The sequence below is a fragment of the Callorhinus ursinus genome, unplaced genomic scaffold, assembly GCF_003265705.2.
Source record: "Callorhinus ursinus isolate GAN/ISIS: 27379988/994484 unplaced genomic scaffold, GSC_fseal_2.0 scaffold9, whole genome shotgun sequence".
Classification (NCBI taxonomy): domain Eukaryota; kingdom Metazoa; phylum Chordata; class Mammalia; order Carnivora; family Otariidae; genus Callorhinus; species Callorhinus ursinus.
The window spans coordinates 6,702,790-6,718,517 of record NW_027397071.1 but is presented as its reverse complement, the minus strand read 5'-3'; the positions used below and the strand labels follow the sequence as shown (position 1 = coordinate 6,718,517).

At 37.4% G+C, this 15,728-nt stretch overlaps 1 protein-coding gene across 3 annotated transcripts in view; it reads right to left on the bottom strand.

The window, feature by feature from the left end:
* SLC16A1 (solute carrier family 16 member 1) overlaps nt 1-15,728 on the bottom strand; it is a 57,202-nt gene that overhangs the window by 19,535 nt on the left and 21,939 nt on the right. Inside the window, exon 2 of one of the 3 annotated variants that reach the window (XM_073896119.1) lies at nt 14,310-14,400. The exons of the other annotated variants lie outside the window; for them this stretch is intronic. The gene's annotated coding sequence lies outside the window, so the exon portion shown is untranslated. The remainder of the gene's footprint in view (nt 1-14,309; nt 14,401-15,728) is intronic. 3 annotated transcript variants of the gene reach the window in all.

Below are 15,728 nucleotides of genomic sequence, written 5' to 3'. Positions count from 1 at the left end.
AGTTAGTATAATTCCTCAAATTACTACTCAAATTACTACAGAATGCTGTTGCTGGTGGTAAAGCAAAATGGTACAGCCAGGTCAGAAAACATTTTGGCAGTTTCTTAAGAAGTTAAACATACAAACATATGACCTAGCCATTACATCCCTAGGTATTATCCAAGAGAAATGAAAACATACATCTTCACAAAGACTTACATAAGAATTCTCTAATAATTTTATTCATAATAGCCCCAAACTGAAAACAACCCAAATGTCCATCAACAAGTGAATGGAAAAATCATGGTATAGCCATATATTGGAACAATAAACACGAACAAACTAACGATGCATGCAAGAACATGGATGGGGCGCCTGAGTGGCTCAGATGGTTAAGCATCTGCCTTCGGCTCAGGTCATGATCCCAGGGTCCTGGGATCGAGTCCCGCATCAGGCTCCCTGCTCCTTGGGAGCCTGCTTCTCCCTCTGCCTCTCTCTCTCTCTGTGTCTCTCATGAATAAATAAATAAAATCTTTAAAAAAGAAAAAAAAAAAGAACATGGATGAATCAGAAAAGCTTTATGTTAAGTGAAAAAAGACCAGACATAAAAATATTCTGTATGGTTACATTTATATCGTTTTAGAAAAGGCCAAATTCTAGTAATAGAAAACAGATCAGGGGGTTGGGAGAAGAGGTTGACTGCAAAGTAGCCTGAGAGAATGTCTCTGGGTCATGGAAATGCTCTGTTATGATTGTGGCTGTAGTCACCCATCAAATTGTATTTACTGTATGTAAATAATACCTCAGGGGCGCCTGGGTAGCTCAGTTGGTTAAGTGTCTGCCTTCAGCTCAGGTCATGACCCCAGGGTCCTGGGATCAAGCCCCAGTTGTCGGGCTTCCTGCTTAGCAAGGGCCTGCTTCTCCCTGTCCCTCTGCCGCTCCCCCTGCTTGTGCTCTCTTATTCTCACTCTCTCAAATAAAAAATCTTAAAAAAATGCCTCCACAGAATTGATAAAAAAAAAAAATAGTTCAAAGACAGTGACAAGGGGAATAAAATCTGTTCAGTGGCATGTGGAGACAATACAGAAGCAAAAGGTAATGGCAGGCAAATTCTCTCTCTTGGCTATCTGGTGGTTAAAGAAGAGGAAAAGGAAGAAGACAAGGAAGAGGAGATGACACTCTCTTCTGAGAATTCACAACTACAGGACTGGGTGAGCTTGTGCTTGGCAGGTCAATGTCTGTGGGAAACCTCTGTTGTTCTTTTAGAGATATATTATGTTTAACTTTACTAGCAAAGATTTCCCACAAACAAAGCCCTGCCAAACATAAGCTGACAATATAAAATTTCCTATCTTTCTATCTATCTATCTATCTATCTATCTATCTATCTATCTATCTATCTATCCACTTAAAGTAGGCTCCATGCCTAGCGTGGAGCCCAGCACAGGGCTTGAACTCAGAACCCAGAGTTCAAGACCTGAGCTCATATCAAGAATCAGATGCTCAACCGAATGAGCCACTCAGGTGCCCTGACAATCTAAAATTTTAAAACACATCAAGAATCAATTAACCATGAGTGAAGTAAAGTCAATTCAATATAGCTGGATTAGACACAAGAACTACAGACATTGGATGTGAATATTTAAAATGATTAAAAGCATGAGATAAGAAATTAAGACCACTAAATAAAAACAAACAACATATTAAATACTATTAAAAGACCAGTTGACTTGAAACAGAACTTCTAGAAATAAAAAGTATGCTCAATGAAATAATAGGTTAACCAGCAGACTGAACATAGCTGGAGAGACCATGAATCTAAAGGCTAAATTTGAAGAAAATAGAATTCAGGGGAGAGCTTTATTCTGGAGCTGAGAGAGGAAGATTTAGAAACACGGAGTTGAGAATGGGAGCATCTGGCATACATCTAATGGGACTTGGGAAGAAGAGAATGGAGAGAATGGGAAAGAGGTATTTTCAGGGGTTAATGGCTATGGCTATTCCAGATGTGATGGAATAATATGAACCTACAGTATGAGGAAACCCAACAAGATAAAAAGAAAAACCTTATAAAAAACAAAACCATTGAGAAAATAGAGATTACATAACCAAGAGACAGTCACACTGACAAAACAAAATTCTCATCAATTTTGAAAAACTCTCAGCCACTATGTCTTCAAATATTCCTTCTTCCCTTTTCCCTTCTTCCACTCCCCTGAGACTCCAATTGGATGTAGGTTGAACCTTCCCATGGTATCTACTTTCTTTCTCTTCTGTGTTTTCCATCCTTAGTGCAGTTCCATCTATACTGAGAATTTGAGGCTTAGGATAGTATCTTCCTCCTGAGTGATTTTCATTTACCTAGGGCTATATAAAACTAGAATCTCTTCAAGAATATTTCAAGGACCAAGATGTTTTGTTCATACAGATGACTTGAAATCAGGTTGCAGTTCATTTGAGGACTGGTTTACCTCCAATGCACCCTTATTCCTATGGCACAGCCCTTTAGGATCCCAACCATTAAGAACAGAACAGAACTCTTACTCTTGATGGGCCCTAGACTCCCAACATTTGTTCCCTTGGATCCATGAAGCTTTCCAAAGCACTACTCAGGCCACCAAGAGAGTTGCTCCTCCTTCTATAACCAGAAAGCCACTGACTCCATAATCGTATCGCTATTGGCACAATTAGGAAGCCAACAATATAAAAAGCTGCCAAAATCAAGTAATCATCAAAATCAGGAAGTTGCAATCAAAGGTTGTTAATTTCTGCAGTTAGCTCCAGAACCATATGTGCCTCCCATGATAACATCATCAAGATGGATCCCACATGCCCTGCTTCTTAAAATCTCAAAGCTAGTGAGTAGACATCAAGAACTCTGTTCTAATTCTGCCTTACAAATGTCATATGAAGGGGCGCCTGGGTGGCTCAGTCATTAAGTGTTTGCCTTCAGCTCAGGTCATGATCCCAGGGTCCTGGGATCGAGCCCCGCATGGGGCTCCCTGCTCCGTGGGAAGCCTGCTTCTCCCTCTCCCACTCTGTCTCTCTCTGTCAAATGACTAAATAAAATCTTAAAAAAAAGTCATATGAATACATGTGACTGGCAGAATTTAAATCAAATTCATGAATATAGTTGCAAGGAAGCCTGAGAAATGAAGTTTAGCTTTAAAGCCTCTGCAACATATTAATGTACACTAGAAAAGAGGATGTGTAATGGATGCTAAACCTCATTTCCAAAATACACCTTAGACATACACAGTATGATTTATGTAAAATTTTAAATCATGCAAAACTATGTATGTGTATACCAGTGTCTTTATAAAGAGTATATATTGATACTATTATATACAAACATATACAAAATGGGTATATACAAAAATGAAAAAAAATTGCTATAAAAGTTACTAAATGCTTACCATTAATGTCTGTACTTATCTCATCATGGATTGGCAATACACAACAGACCAGCACTGGTCCCGTGGGCATACTTGATAGTGCTCCTTCAGAATTGTCTGGGAGAAGTGGTTCAAGAATGTTAGGCAAGGGCATCTCCTCCAAATCCTCCTGGTACTGGAACTTCCAAAAGGAAGTACTAGCCAAGATTGATGTAATCAGATATAGATTGGAGGCCACCACAACAATTATAAATTTGTTCCTATCAGGAGTTTCATTACTTGTCAGGATGGGTGAAATTGTGTCACAATATAATTCTCAACCTATTCTTGTTCATTGGTGAAACAGACAAACATGGCCGATGAAAAGGTGAAATGCCCAGGAAAACAGAGAACATACCATCCATTTCCTTTACAGAAGTTTAGACAGTATGAGAAGACATTTCTGAGAGTCAGTCACAAACTCACTAGAGTTGCAGATAGGTCCTAATCTCCTGAAGCATAATTCTCCATTGTCAAAGAATACTTTTTGCACAGCCAGAATTGCTGGCTTATCCTGATTCCAGGCACTTGGCGGCCTATCCGAGGATCCCTAGCTTGTTCTCTATGTGAAAATAGTGTCAACATCCTAAAATAATATTCTTTTCCTTGGAACTCTAGTTTGTTTTACTCAGTATGTACATTATTATGTGACACATCATTACCCGACTCCATAGTTTGCCTTAAGGTTCACTCTTGGTGTTACACAGTCCATGTGTAGACACATTTATAATGATATGTATCCACCATTATAGTATCATAATAAGTAGTTTCATGGCTCTAAAAATCCTTTGTGCTCCCAATATTCATCCTTTCCTCCTCTCTAACCCCTAGCAACCACTGATCTTTTTACTGTCTTCATAGTTTTGCCTTTTCCAGAATGCCAGAGGGTTGGAATCATACAGTACACAGCCTTTTCAAATTGGCTTCTTTGACTTAGTAATATGCATTTAAGTTTCCTCTAGGTTGTTTCATGGCTTCATAACATATTTCTTTTAAGTGCTATATAATAATATTCTACTGTCTACATGTACTACAGTTTATTTATCTGTTCACCTACTGACAGAATCTTGGTTGTTTCCAAGTTTTGGCAATTATGAATAAAGCTGCTATAACTTCCATGTGCAGGGTTTTGTATAGACAAAAAAATATATTTACTGTCTTGTACATTAATTTTACATTTAAAATTTGTTAAGCTTAACAGTTACATAGAACAGAATTTCTGGCATATCATATGTTGTATTCTATGTGCTTTAAATATATTTGTCAAAACTCTGGTGCTAACAATTTAGCCCAATTTATAGAAAATACCATATAGTCTAATTGGCCGGATTTCTGTCAAACAAAGTCATACCTCATTTTAATTGAAATACATGTATTGACACCATCCCTGTGGTAACTATCCCACTTTTTAAATCTAATTCTAACTTAGAAAACAGAGAAAGAAGGAGTTTGTTGTTCAGAAGGAATAAAGTCCTGCCTCCCCCAATATTTCCCACCTAACCCCTCTTTGGATTTCTGTCATGGGACACTGTGGGACAACGCATTCTGCAATTTTCTATTGTTTGGGGGACCTCAGAGATTTTGATAGTATGGGGGCAATGAATCATAGTCAGAATTAGGATAAGTGAGAGATATACCTTTCTTTCATAAAGGGGTTAAGGGCTCTTGGAGAAAACAAACTGAAAAAGGAAGGAACAAATTGGAAAAGAAAGGAGAGGACCCCAGGCATCCATTTTCAGGAGAGATGATTTTTAGTTCAGAGTACATTTGAATCTGAAAATCTGAAGAATAATTCCCTTAAAAATATAACTCAGTTTAAAGATTAAAGTTCTTTGTCCTAGGGTATTTTAACTACCTATGGCAGGAGGGATAAAGATATTTACAAGTTGAAGCTTCCTAAAATTTCTACCAGAATAAATATAAAAAGCTATGTAACTGCTTTGTTCTGCTAAAAGAAACAGTCTCAATTCTAAAATTATGTTAAACAGAACTGCTCCAGGCATTACTTTTACGAGTTTTCCCTTCATCTAAGTATGAAAAAAGAGAAAAGCACTTGAAATTTTTCAAAGAACACTAAAAAGATTAATTCGCCCCAGATTGTTTACACATAGAGAGATATCCACACAGACGGCAGAGCTATTTAATGCATCAAGCTCTGACTCGAACAGCTAATACGTGCTGGACGTGATTAAACTTTGAGCTTAGCTGCCAGCTATGATTTGTCCCGGTTAGTTAAAGCAGTTACAATCTTTAGTCACTAAGACTTGCCTCATCAAGTTAGTAATACCTTATTCCATAGTGTCAAAATTAGATTTAAAACTTCAAGAAGCTTTTTGGGGCGCCTGGGTGGCTCAGTCATTAAGTGTCTGCCTTCAGCTCAGGTCATGATCACAGGGTCCTGGGATCAAGCCCCATATTGGGCTCCCCACTCTGCGGGAAGCCTGCTTCTCCCTCTCCCACTCCCCCTGCTTGTGTTCCCTCTCTTGCTGTGTCTCTCTCTGTCAAATAAATAAATAAAATCTTTAAAAAAAATAAAAAATAAAACTTCAAAAAGCTTTAAAAAGATTCAGAAGGAAGCAAGAAGTATAAGAGAATACAAATTTTGAAAACAACACTTCAAAAAAACAGATATGGATTCAACACAGTTCTGCTACCATCTGACAAGTGGCTCTCTGTATTAACTTAAAAAATTCTGATGGTACACAGTAAAAAAAAAATGTGTATTATCATTATCTAAATATATTATTTCCTTTTAAACTGACCACATCTCAGCTATTAACAAAAGGGTTCATACAACAAGTAAATTATGAGAACAGGCTCCCTCACACAGTATTCAGAGCCCCGTTGAGAAGGAGTACTCAAGTCCAGAGGCTAAAAGGGATTAAAGTTTAAGATTTTAATCCTTACAGTGTGCACAGTAGCTTTTCTATTAGCTTAGTTATTATTTGATGACTCTCCTGCAGTTCCCTGAAAGTGATGGGGAGATTAAAAAAAAGTGATATAATGATGAGGAAGTTCATCATCAGTTTGCCTTGTAAAGGACAATGGGAAACAACTTTAACTTCTTGACAATGACCATGGTGCAAGAATCACCTAATTTCTCCTCTAATCACCTTCTGACCTTTTTTCCTTTTCTCGTGACTCTCAGGAATTGTGCAAGTAAACTAATCTGGAAAGCTGAAGTTGTGCTACCTACTTAGCCCCATGCTCTGCCCCCACTCCTACTCATTATGTTCCCTACATTTTCTCCATCAACATTTAAAACAAAGCCACTGTCATTTCCTAAAATGACAAGGGCCAGTTGGTGAACTTAAAAGAGGCAGAAAGTATCTAAAATCAATAACCTTAAAAGAATTTGTTACTAAGTGTAGACTAGTTTTAGGTTTCAAATTCACATGGAAACATTCACATGGAAAATCCAGAAGGCTGATTTACTGAAGCTATTGCTGTTAATGTGGATAAGCGACTACTCTTTACTACCGGCCCTAGTCAAGTTTCATGGTTTACAGAACTACCTGTGTCAAGGTAAATCCCAAGATTCAAGGTCTAGGAAACCTCACCTTCTTTTACCTTCTTTTCCACTTGAAACAGAACAGAAAGAAACAAAAGACTGTGAACAAAACATTAAAAAAACATAAAGCACTAGTGAAAGGAGAAATATAACTATACTACTGTTAAACTAGCCAAAAACTCAGCAGTTATGAAATGCATGGTTTTGATCAAACTCAATATAAAGAACCTAGAAAAATATAAACCTGGCTCTGCAAACTTCCAAATGTTTGTATCTCCCTTACCATTGAGGGCAAATCTGACCAGCGATACAAAGAGTTAAATACACTATTCTTGAAGAGAAATGAACAATTTGCTAATTGTTAAAGAAAGATTCTACGTTTGTCCTTCATAATATATGAAAATTGTAGATCTTACTTATGTTTAGCTCATATTTATAATCTCTAAAAATATCAATATTTTAATTACTAATAATTTCTAGATTTTTCACTATTTATATGGTCAGACTATCCTACCCATAGATATAAAATAGATTTCTTTTTTTAATATAACAGATCTCAAAGTTTTTGGTCTAAAGCAACCTTAAGCAGATACATAGTTGTACAAGGGAGTATTTTAATAGTCTTTTCAGATAATTATGGATATTTTACCTTGATACACCAAAATTTGATAAACTATTACCTATCATCTTTTTTTTAAGATATTTATTTATTTATTTCACAGAGCGAGTGAGAGAGCACAGGCAGGAGAAGCAGCAGAGGGAGAGGGAGAAGCAGGCTCCCCGCTGAGCCAGGAGCCCGATGTGGGGCTCGATCCCAGGACTCCGGGATCATGACCTGAGCCGAAGGCAGATGCTTAACCAACTGAGCCACCCAGGTGCCCCTATCATCTCTTAATGATTAGTTACAATGTGCAATCTAAGGATTCCAACCCTGAATCTTGTGGTCCTTGAGGGGCTCATAAACCACACTTTGAGAATGGCTGTTGTTTCAAATCATTAACTCTACTTGATTGCAAAAGTAACTAAATTGATATCTATTGGTTTTTGGCTGATTCAGATGGTATATCATCTTGGTGCATTCAGAATCTCTGTGGGCTAGGCAGTATTTTGTAAGTGCTTTAGTAAATAATGATGTGTAACTTGAATGTATTAATTACAGAAAAAAGCTGATGCACATGTATACAGGAAAGGGTGGTAGGAGATGATGCAGAATGGACTATTTTTCATTGTTAAGTCATGTCTATTTGAACTATATATATGTATTTTATACTTTGATAAAATTATAAATATATAACCTCTCATGTATTACAGTAACTTTGAATAAGGACGTCAAATCTTTGCTCTTTTTATTTAGTCAGTTGAAAAGAAAAAAAAATGTGGTAATTCTATTATAAAACAAAATAATAATTTCCTTTCCTTTAAGAGTTCTTTGGCTTAGGGCGCCTGGGTGGCTCAGTTGGTTAAGCGACTGCCTTCGGCTCAGGTCATGATCCTGGAGTCCCGGGATCGAGTCCCACATTGGGCTCCCTGCTCAGCGGGGAGTCTGCTTCTCCCTCTGACCCTCTTCCCTCTCGTGCTCTCTATCTCTCATTCTCTCTCTCTCAAATAAATAAAATCTTTAAAAAAAAAAAAAAAAAGAGTTCTTTGGCTTATTAGGCATTCCCTGTCAGTCTTGTCACATTTTTTTTAAGGATTTGAGAGAGGGAGAGAGCGAGCACGTGTGCACATGCGCATGGGTGGGAGGAAGGGGAGAGGGACAGGGAAAGAGAGAGTCTCAAGCACACTCGGTGCTGAGTGCAGAGCCGATGGTCGAGGTGGGCTTGATCCCATGACCCTGAGTTCATCACCTGGGCAGAAACCAAGAGTCAGACACTCAACCGAATGTGCCGCCCAGGCGCCCCCTCCTCACATGTCTTTTTGTTGTCCCAAATACCGTATGTATTCTTGGAGAGTATTTTCTACCCAAACCAGGAATTTGGTCAAAGTTTTCCCAACAGAAACCTCACAATATATACCTGTCAGGACCCAGAGCACCATGAAACAGATGAAACCTAACATTTGTATCTGTCCTCATTTCTACTCTGATCTAGAAAAGAACTGCTGTTTCAAGTAAATGTATCAGGTGCCAAAGGGTATGTGATGAAATGAAGGGTGTTTGTTTGAACTAAGGGCTTTTCACCGCCTAAAATAAGACTGAGTGGTGTGTCAGAAATCAAGGGACAAGGGTTTCTGAAACATAAACAGTCAATACCCTTAATTTCCAGCCCTCCTGCTACCTCTCTATCCCCTGCGGTCTTATGTACAGATTGTTCAAGCATAACACTTTTCTATGTTATGAATGACAACTTTCTATGGATCTTCCTTAAATACTAGTCAACTACCTTTTGCTCAGTTGAGGAAAACCTCAAGGCTAAAATTTTTTGAAAAGGCAGAAATACAAATTTATCAATAACACAGAGACATATGAACATTAAGACCCAGTATTGAGAAAGGCTTCCAGAGAATAGAATTTAGTGCCACCACCAAATGACATGCATTATAAATATTCCTGGCTTATTTCATGAAATGGGTTTAAGCTATCCTACAAGGTTTCCTGGCAATTAATATATATCACCTTTTAGATCAATATATCACTATTATAGTATCAGAGCTACTTTTGCTGTACCATCAACAAAGCCAGGCAAGCTATTCAATGAATGACAAACATGGGGAAATTTTGGCCATTTGCAACTTCAACTACAAATTCCCTAAGAGGGGCACCTGGGTGGCTCAGTCAGTTAAACATAGGACTCTTTTTTTTTTTTTTTTTAAGATTTATTTATTTTAGAGAGGGAGGGAGAGAGAGAAGTGCGTGGCCAGGAGAAGGGGCAAAGGGAGAGAGAATCTCAAGCAGATTCTCCGCTGAGCCCTACATGGGGCTCAATCTAACAATCCTGAGATCATGATCTAAGCTGAAATCAAGAGTCAACACTTAACGACCGAGCCACCTAGGGGCCCCTAAACATCTGACTCTTCATTCTCAGCTCAGGTCTTGATCTCAGGGTTGTGAGTTCAAGCCCCATGTTGGACTCTACACCGGGCATGGAGTCTACTTAAAAAAATGAAAAGTAAAAAAAATAAATTCCATAAGAATCTACAGAATGCCCAAGACTTAACAGTAAGTGAAAAATCAATTTTTGCTTATTTCTTCTTGACTGGGACTACACTGATGCAGACTTCCAATTAATTTATCATGACTGTGTTTAATGCTCTAATAACAGCCCTACGATGTTGCTATAACAACCCACATTTTTAAATGTCAAACCTAATCTCTTGTAGTTGTTTTAAAAAAGAGGATTAGGAGCGCCTGGGTGGCCCAGTCAGCTGGGTGTTGGACTCTTGATTTTGGCTCAGGTCATGATATCAGAGTCATGAGATCAAGCTCTGCATCAGGCTCTGCCTCAGTGTGGAGTCTGCAGGAGATTCTCTCCCTCTTCCTCTGCCCCTCCTCCTGCATGCTCTCAAAATAAGAATAAATTTTTATATATTAATAAAATTAAATAAAATCTTATTAAATTAAATAAAATCTTATTTTTAAAATTTTACTAATAAAAATAAAATCTTTAAAAAATTGAAAAATAGAGGATTTAATGTTTTTTAAGTACTACAGAGAACTGATGAAGTTGATCGTATCTGCAAATGAACAAAGTAATATGCAAGCTTAAAGGTAGTGAATATACAAATATTGTAACGTGTGTGTATACATATGTATGTACACATATTTACTTATTTAATTCTCTTTTGTCAATCTCAACCAATATCATGCTCAATAATCTGAATCTGTAACACTCTTTAATTCTCCTTGTAAGACAATGATTTCTGGCATCCATTCAACCAAATAAGCATAATTTTAGGCAAGTGGGTGGGGTAAAGAAGTATGGTCCCTGATATGTGTAGAAACTCTCAATTCAAGGTTCTGGTTTCCCTGTTGAGAGTTAATCTTAGTATTTTATTTCTCTTCTCCCCATACCAGTGCAATTTCTTTCAAAGGTAAGTAATCTACTTGTAGACTTTCAGAATATATAATATTGATATATATTAATATGCATTTTAAATTGAGAATCAGAATTTTCAAAATTAGGAAAAGAGAAACTTCTACTTACTTTTAAAGTCTGATTTGCAAACTATAAGCATAACAAACTAATTCCAATAAAAATTTCTCTCCCTTTGGGGCATATGGGTGGCTCAATCGGTTAAGCATCTGCTTTCAGCTCAGATCAAGACCTCAGGGTCCTGGGATAGAGCCCCATATCGCTTCTCCCTCTCCCTCTGCCCCTCCCCCCCTCAGGTTCTCACTCGGTTCTGCACGCGCGCACTCCCTCTTTCTTTCAAATAAATAAATAAATAATCTAATATAAAACTCAAGATTGCATGAAAAATTGTGAACTTGTTAAAATGTTTATTATAAAAAGGTTTCAAGAAACTAGCAACTAGGGGAACCTGGGTGGCTCAGTTGGTTAAGCGACTGCCTTCGGCTCAGGTCATGATCCTGGAGTCCCAGGATCGAGTCCCACATCGGGCTCCCTGCTCAGCGGGGAGTCTGCTTCTCCCTCTGACCCTCCCCCCTCTCATGCTCTCTCTCTCTATCTCATTCTCTCTCTCAAATAAATAAATAAAATCTTAAAAAAAAAAAGAAAAGAAACTAGCAACTATTTCTACTACAGCTGACAAATAGCAAAACATGAGACCCCACTTAGCATCTTTTAATACTAGGGTTCTGGCTCCCAATTTTCTAAGAGTAAGTAGACTTCTAAGGGGACATAGTATGAAGAACAATAAATCTTCAGTTTAACATTGCTCCTAGTGAATTACTACTTCAAGAAGAAAAAAGTGAAGCTCATTAGCTATTAAATACCATCCAGGATGAAAAGTAATAGTCTTATAACACAAAGAAATGAAAAGACATTCCATACTCATGGATTGGAAGAACAAATACTATTGAAATGTCTATGCTACCCAAAGCAATCCACACATTTAATGCAATCCCTATCAAAATACCAATAGCACTTTTCACAGAAGTAGAACAAGCAATCCTACAGTTTATATGGGCAATCCTACAGTTTATATGGAACCAGAAATAGCCAAAGCAATCGTGAAAAAGAAAAGAAAAACTAAAGGGATCAAAATTCCAGATTTCAAGTTAAATCACAAAGCTGTAGTAATCAAAACATTAATGGTATTGGCACAAAAACAGAACCACAGACCAATGGAACAGAATAGAAAATCCAGAAATAAACCCACAATTATGTGGTCAATTAATCTTCAACAAAGAATATCCAATGGCAAAAATATACTCTCTTCAACAAATGGTGTTGGGAAAACTGGATAGCTACATGCAAACGAATGCAACTGGACCACTTTTTACAATATACACAAAAGTAAATTCAAAATGGATTAAAGATCTAAAGATCTAAATCCATAAAAATCCTAGGAGACAAAACCGGCAGTAACTTCTTTGACATTGGCCATAACAACTTCTTTCCAGGTATGTCTCCTGACCTAAGGGAAACAAAAGCAAAAATAAACTATTGGGACTACATCAAAATAAAAAGCTTCTGTGCAGTGAAAAGAAACAATCACCAAAACAGAAAGATAACCTACAGAATGGGAGAAGATATTTGCAAATGACATACCCAATAAAGGGTTAGTATCCAAAGTCTTTAAAGAACTTATAAAACACCCAAAAAAACAAATAATCCAATTAAAAATAGGCAGAAGACATGAACAGACATTTCCTCAAGGAAGACCTATAGATGGCCAAAAGACACATGAGAAGATGCTCAACATCACTCATAATCAGGGAAATGTAAATTAAAACTACAATCAGGTATCACCTCACAATTCTCAGAATGGCTAAAATCAATAACTTAAGAAACAAAAGGTGTTGGTGAGGATGTGGAGAAAAAGGGGCCCTCATGCACTGTTGGTGGGAATGCAAACTGGTGCAGCCACTGTGGAAAATAGTATGGAGGTTCCTCAAAAAGTTAAAAATAGAACTCACAATCCTGCAATCGTACTTCTGGGTATTTACCCAAAAAATACAAGAACACTAATTCAAAGGGATACATGCACCCCTATGTTTATTGCAGCATTATTTATAATAGCCAAGATATGGAAGTAGCCCAAGTGTCCATCGATTGATGAACGGATAAAGAGGTAATGTATATACATACAATGGCATACAGTCATAAAAAGAATGAAATCTCGCCATTTACAAGGATATGGATGGAGTTAGAGTACAATGCTTAGCGAAATAAGTCAGAGAAAAATAGCATATGATTTCACTTATATGTGGAATTTAAGGAACAAGTAAGCGAAAGTTAAAAAATAAAAGGGGGGCACTTAGGTGGCTCAGTCGTTAGGCATCTGCCTTCAGCTCGGGTCATGATCCCAGGGTCCTGGGATCGAGCCCTACGTCGGGCTCCCTGCTCCACAGGAAGCCTGCTTCTCTCTCTCCCACTCCCCCTTCTTGTGTTCCCTCTCTTGCTGTGTCTCTGTCAAATAAATAAATAAAATCTTTAAAAAAAATAAAAAATAAGAGGGGGGGAGAGAGACACAAATCAAGAAACAGACAATTAGAATAAACTGTTGGTTACCAGAGGGGAGGTGGGTGGAGGATGGGTGAAATAGGTGATGGGGATTGAGGAGGGCACTTGTGATTAGGTGATGATACAGGGTGAAGTATGGAAGTGCTGAATTACTATATTGTACACCTGAAACTAATAAAACACTGTATGTTAACTACTAGAACTATAATAAAAACTTGCAGTCCTTTAAAAAAATATATTTTATTTATTTATTTTAAAGAGAGAGAGGGTGTGCGAGCCAAGGGAGGGGGGAAAGGGAAAGGGAGAGGCAGAGAATCTCAAGCAGACCCCTGCGGAGCCTGATGCAGGGCTCGATCTCAGGATCCTAAGACCATGACCTGAGCCAAAACCAACAGGCAGCTGCTTAAATGACTGAGCCACCCAGGTGCCCCCAGTAATAGTCTTATAGTAGCAGATTAATTCTTTATTCTTGTATTTAACAACTTCCTAAGAGCCATACTGCATTCCTTGGGTATTGCACCCTTCCTTTCCACTACCCAAGCACAAACTGTGGTGTAACTTTCTTTATAAACACTACAATCCCAAAGAACAAGGGTTAGTTTCTATTCATGCAAATGAAGGGGCATACCTTGTTAATAAAGATTCATACAAAAGCAGGATTTTAGTGTTATGATCCCAAAGAGGATCAATTATCAATGTCCTAAATTTCATGAATGTTTTTGCAATTCAGGTTTTTAAACTTAAATATAATAGGACTATATAATCATTTTAAGAAATTATATCAGGTTATACACCAACCTTTTTTCCATTCATTTAATAAAATTTGAGTGCTTGGAGCGAAAGCAGTAAACTAAACAGACATGGTCCCTGCCCTCATGGAGTTTAGATTCTAGGGAAGAAAGAAAAAAAAGGTAATGTATCTGAAACTTTATACTGGTTGGAGGTTGTGAGGGGTAGATAATAATCCTCTTTCCATATACTGTGTTGTTTGATTTGTTCCAACCAACATTACTTTATAATTATATATATATAATACATTACTTTATAATAAAAAAACACAAAGTAGCAAAGTAATAAAAGATGACAAGTTATACATACTCATTATAGAGAAATTAGAGGATATACCGATATAAATAGAAAACAAAGTCTGCCCGGGGGCACCTGGGTGGCTCAGTCTGTTAAGCAGCTGACTCTTGGTTTCAGCTCAGGTCACGATCTCAGGGATCAAGCCCCACATCGGGCTTTGCACTCAGCAGGGAGTCTGCTTGAGGATTTTCTCTCTCTCCCTCCCTCCTATTCCCCCACCCACCCAACTGCATGCCATCCTCATATCACTTATTCACATTTTGATGAAGATTCTCTTAAACTTCTAGGATAGTGATACATAAGCATATATGTAATATAAACATGGGGTTATATTTCATGCTGCTTTATAGCCTGCTTTTTCCATTTAGTATCAGAAATATTTTTCGGGATGTGTCCAGATCTATAGTATTATTTCTGAATCGTGGCTTTCTACTTTATAGTAAGGTTTAAGACAGACAATAACTGAATCTTCATTTTTTTTTACATTTAAAGTTCATGGATTATTTAACATTAGATGAGTTAAATAACAGGTAACTCTTCAACATTACAGGTCTGTGGGTTACTCAGGGCTGAGCATTAAGATTCCTGGGCCAAAGTTGGACACCTAGTCAAATGAAGTGGTAAACTCATTTTTACTTTTTACTGCAAGCCCCTAACTTCAGAGAACTTTCCCACTTCACTATGGTTAGCTACCTAGGCTACCCCTTAAAGTCACGCCACAAAGAAATTAATGTATGTTTTAATATATATTAGGAAATAACAGTATAATAAACTAAGACAAAACCCATGAAATCAAGTTAGTTTCGTTCTCTTTAATAGTGGGACTTATTTGCAGGGATAAGGAGGCAGATGAGGATGTCCAGAAATTGGAAAAAAACTTCTACGGATATTTCAAAGCTTTAAGCATAGTTCATAGAACCAATTCTTTATTATATCAGTCACAATTAAAATGTATACTTAAAGTTTCCTTTTCCTTCATACTGTTGTATCATTAGCACTTATCACACTTATTAGCAAAGATTGAGGCTTTTTTATCTCATAAACCAGAAAGGAAAGAAGGAAAGGGAAAAAGAAGAGATATTCTGGTAATGCTACTATGGAAGAGTTGGAAGTAGAGGAGGGAAAAGTAAG